The 5,232-nt window shown below is 41.0% G+C and overlaps 1 non-coding gene across 1 annotated transcript; it reads left to right on the top strand.

Moving 5' to 3' along the window:
* The first annotated feature begins 1,769 nt into the window (after nt 1–1,769).
* TRNAE-UUC (transfer RNA glutamic acid (anticodon UUC)) lies at nt 1,770–1,841 on the top strand. Its single transcript has one exon. It is a non-coding gene; the product is annotated as a tRNA-Glu (tRNA).
* The last annotated feature ends 3,391 nt before the right edge of the window (nt 1,842–5,232 follow it).

Below are 5,232 nucleotides of genomic sequence, written 5' to 3'. Positions count from 1 at the left end.
GTGCTGTGCTCCTTGTTCTCCCATGTGGGAGATGCAGAGAGTGTTAAGAGTAGGAAGAGGCCCCAAGACTCTCTACTGAGAGGACTGCCTCCCAGACAATCCTAATATGCTGCCATCATAGGGTACCTGGCTATGGGCAGCACAGAATTGAAAATGCCAAATTAAATATACACCTTCCACACTTCAATACCTAATTGCCAAGTTGTTCCTACTCATTCCTTCCCTTCCCCCCACAAATGGACTGTGCCCATTTCCATTGTCTGGGTTTGTGTCCTCACTTCTTCCCTAACACTGGATATTTTAGCATTGTTTTACATTGTGCTGCCATGGTTACACATGAGGCTGAGCTTTTTCCCTGAATTTACTGGCTAATCAGAACTCCTTGCCCCCTATACCTGTGGGTTTCCCCAGATGCTTAGTTTCAGTTGTATGGTATGCATAGTCACCTTTTCCTATCAAACATATTTCAAACATTTCCTTACAATCTGTAGCTAGAATTTTGACATATTGATGTTATTTATGGTCCCTTTCATGTCGAAAAATGTTTTCAATTCTTAAGAATTTTGATTTTTCATCAGACATTTGAAATTCTTAGAGATTAGGAATATTTTAATCCCTTCACCCTTCTTCCCTTTTTCCTTAGGGTGATCCTGGCTCTCCACCCTGGTAATGTTATCATGCCCCAAGGTGTGTGTATTACTTGCACAGCAGTGGGTCTTGCTATTAAGTGCCTGAGAAGCAGTTCAAGAACAATGCGCGGTTTACGAAAATTGAAAAACAGAATTGCTTGGTCATAAACACATTTAGAAAATCCTGACACTGTGCCTCCCTGATCAATTTTTAGGAGTTTCTAAGAACTTCCTTTTTCCCACATACTTGCCAACACTTCACATTTTCACACTTTTGCTTTTTGTCCAAATGCTAGCTGGGAGCCAGAGAGGTTGAGACTTTTTTCAAATTGTGTTGTCCATGGGGTTCCTCTCCAACTAATGGCCTATTCACAGCAAGTTCTCACTTTCATATCGCAGTGTTTGTCTTACTAAAAATCGTGTGTAGTTTCTTATCTATATATTTATCTTTTATGTTTATTCCCAATCTGTGTTGTTGTTGTTGTTGTTGTTGTTGTTGTTTTTATTCCCCCCACCCCCGCCCCCAGGTACGAGTTCTTTACTGTAGTGCAATGTGTGGATTTTTCCTTTACTGTTTTGGGTGTTTTGCTTTGGTTTTATTAATGTAAGGCCAATCCTAAACAAGATCGTGAAAACAGTAGTCTCCGAAGGCCATATTCGCCCAAAACGTTCCCCACAGGTTATTCCGGGTTTCATTCATGCAGGCATCTAATTTGTGAAATTCCAGTTAAAATGCCCTAAGGGCTAAACTCTCATGATTGGAAAAATTTGGTCTAATAAAAGGTTATCCGCAGCGTCAAACCCTGAGAACTGGGACCTGGGGAGCCAATCTCAGAATTTGTTCCTTGAGCCATTTAGTCCATTCTTATCCAAATCTCACCGCGGGAGTTTTTTAACAGAGATTTCTGGAGATTCAGTCCTGCCTGCAGCCTCTCCAAGCGCGGAGACAGGCAGGCTACAGCGTCTATTAGACAAAGCACCCGCTCCCACCCTTGGGCGGAGAAAGCGTCGGGAGCTGGGGAAAGCCGAAAAGCCACGCATGCGCAGAAAGCTAGTGCGGCAGGAGGCGGGGTCGAACACAGAAGGCGGAAGCTGAGAGAATGTTTCAATTTACTTACATGGCAAGGTGGAGTTGTCTTCTCCCACATGGTCTAGCGGTTAGGATTCCTGGTTTTCACCCAGGCGGCCCGGGTTCGACTCCCGGTGTGGGAAAAGGTTACATTTTAAATTAACTCTCTTAAAATTATCACCCAGTCAATTTAGACCATTCCTAGCAAAAATGTATTAAATACAGCTGTAATTACTTAAATAAAGCTGTAATTACATAGGGGGAACGTGGAGATCGGAACGCCTAGCTTGTAATACTCAACCCAGAAAAGCTTGCTTGTGTGGTTAATTAACTTCTGCCCATCATACAAATCATTTAAAATGTTACAAGTGATCGTAATATTTAGTGGTCAAACTATACTGGTAAAGGATTTTTTTGTTGTTGTTCCTACTTTATTCAGATAATTTACATATAACACTGTGTACGTTTAAGGTGTACAGCATGATGGTTTTTACGTTATATATTTACCATAGTAGCGTGAGTTAGTAAATACCTCCATCACCTCACATAATTACCAGTTCTTTTAGACTTCTTAGAATTCTTATGTCCTGGCCAATTCACTGCTGTCTATGCCAACACTGTTTCTGGACCAAAATTAAAGAGACGGTGAACAATAGGAAGAGAGAAGGGGCATGAGAAACCTGCACTCAAGAGCAGCTGATATTTGAGAACTCGGGATGGCAGGCTGCTGTCCTGAAGGAAGAGTCACTAGGGCTGAGATAAGAAATGAGAGGTTTCCAAATAGAAGTACAGCTTTAACAGAGGTTTAACAGAGGTAGAGAGTGAAGGAAAAAACCAAATCCACTCACTTAGCGAACTTTCACAGAACGTGTGGGGAAACTGAAGCGTGGAATCAGCTTCTGGATAGAATCACACATGTGCTTAGGTTGAAGCCAGCACTCAGCAAATTCAAACTTTCAGAAGCAGAAAGAGCCTTGAAACTTTCTCAGCTTCTAAACCATTTCCAGGATAGAAGTAAAATATTTTTTTATGAATAGGCCTACATACTTTTAATTACAAGTCTAGATGAGTAGTGGTTAATGCACACAACACTATCTCCTTTGAAAATTCTATTGTTTGAATGAATCCTGTGCCATTCACTGGGATTGATCATATCATGTGAGCAGACTCATGATATACCGGTTGCAGATGTCTTGGGCTTGATTTGGACAATAAAACCATTTGAGAAAATATCCAAGGCCTCTGAACCATCCATAAACAAACAACATGAGTTACACACAGAGTTAAAATTTATATGGGGAAATTGTGCATGCATAGGCAGTCACTTCCATTCTTTGATTGAATTTGAATTTTATTTTCTTAGTCTGGATGGAGACAATATAGATTTGACCATAAAGAACATTTAAGTGTTCTGCAAATTATTGTTTCAGACATTGTTCATTATGTGATATATGACAAATTCTTTTAAGATTTAATTCTGAAAATTAAGTTAAATTAAATCTGCAAATACGTCTCAGACTGATTGCCTTCTCTCCATTCATACTCCCATTGCACATCTCCATGGTACCACTGGCTTTGGCCAGAACTATCTTAACAGCCTCACCCAGGGCTGGCTACAGTGGTAGATATAGAGGAGACTTTACATCTCACTTTTGGAAAAACCGATGAAAATATTTCATTCATTTAAGATAATCCCATCATACTACCCTGAATATTATGCCCTTGTACAGAAGTGAAATACAGGTGGAAAGCTGAGGAGAATGGATGTCAAATAACCAAAAGGGTAGGCTGTTCTGGTTATTTTCTTGTTTGCTCTTGCCTTCTTTCATATCTTTCATATTCTTCTCCTTTTTGAGAGGGCTGCATCCCTGCAAAATTCATTTCCCAGACTCCCTTTCCAGTAGATGTCTGGTTAGCTTTTACCCAAGGGAAGTACTGGCTGAAAGACTGAAATGTGTTAAGAAAGCAGAGCCATTTTTTTAATGCTTCTGATGTCTTTGGTAGCAGTGGGCATCCCTGATGGCTACTAGCAGCTGTAGACTCCGGTGGCATTGGGGATTCCTACAGGGGCTGCTGTCAGCTGTGAGCCACCAGTGGTGTCACAATGGGTGGCAATGGACTCTACTGCTCCTTAAAGTTTCCACAGAGCATAGTGGGTTTGAAAGTCACAATGTGCCTCTAATGGCAATGGCAGTGCCCACCAGTGACATGCAGAGTGGTGTCCTACCTTCAGGAGCTCTTCACCACCTCTTCTTTTTTATTCTTTCAGCCCTAAGTGAATTGTGGTATCTGCAGTTACTAGTTTCTGAATAATCTAATTTTATATCCTCTTTAGCTCCTCCAGCACTTCTAAAAAGTCTGCAACCAATTCCCTCTGCTAAATTTCCTGTTCGAAATATTTGTTTTCTTGACTGCAGACCAAGAGGCACAAGTGTTGTTACTGTGTAATTGCCATCTACTGTTATTCTTTTAGCCTTACTGACTTTTTGAGGGGAGTTGAGTGAAAAACTAATTCTGTATGTCAGGGAAATTTCTTGAAGAAATAATATTCACCTAAGGCCTAGAGGATGAGTTAGCAAGGTGAGGGGATATGCAAATGTACATGACTCAAGTTATTCTCAAGATCAGTCTGCCTTTTGCACAGGTCAAGTAGATGAGTCAAAAACTAGATACATCATGGGAAAACTCCCGCATCTTTCAGGTCTCTGTTGGTGGTACTAACCTCTCTAATTCTCCCTAGGATGCACAATTGATTTTGGTTACTCTTTTGGTTAGAAAGGGAACTTGCAGGGGCTACCATTTGTCTTTTCTGGCCATAGTAGTCCTCATTCCAAGATTCAGGGAGCAATGTGATAATGCTGATTGCCAAGTAATACATTTGAACTGAATATAACAGAATCAGGTGTGTCCACAGACCCACTGGAACAACTTTGAGATAGACAGAAGCCAAAACTTCCTTTATCTCCTAAGCTCCAATGAACCACATAAAAGTATTCAAAGGCCAGGAGGAACAAATAACAACAGCAACATTAATACTAGTAATTCCTAGCTGCCTAGCCACAGGAAAACATTTGTGTTAAATTAGCTAGTGTTAAGTCAACGGAATGAATGGCTATATATAGGTCCTCTGGGGAAAGGGTTGGGGACATATTTACAGCCTATTCTTGTGGCAGTGTTGAGGGGGGTTCTTTCTCAAGTGGAACCAGTCTACCCTTCCTTCAGTAGGACTCCAAACTATGAACTAATTTGGCTTTTGTTACCCAACCACATGCAACACATTTCCATTGTCGTGACTCAAGCCACATTCTGGTCACCAAATCTACAGTTTTTTAATTGTATATATCAAATAATACTTTATCAAACCACCCATGTACTTAATTACTAGGACACCACTGCCAAGGATCCCTGTTGTTCCAGCACTGCTTCAGTGACCAAACCCACTTTTGTCCTGGCAGCTTGGCTTCTTGGACTTTGCTACTCTGGGAGTCCATGATTCCCATTGAATCAGGAGCCCTTGTAGTTTTTCCCAGTGAT

This window comes from Panthera pardus, unplaced genomic scaffold (assembly GCF_024362965.1).
Source record: "Panthera pardus isolate Hobbes unplaced genomic scaffold, ASM2436296v1 HiC_scaffold_24, whole genome shotgun sequence".
Taxonomy (NCBI): domain Eukaryota; kingdom Metazoa; phylum Chordata; class Mammalia; order Carnivora; family Felidae; genus Panthera; species Panthera pardus.
The sequence above is the reverse complement of the archived record's forward strand: the minus strand, read 5'-3'. Positions and strand labels throughout refer to the sequence as shown.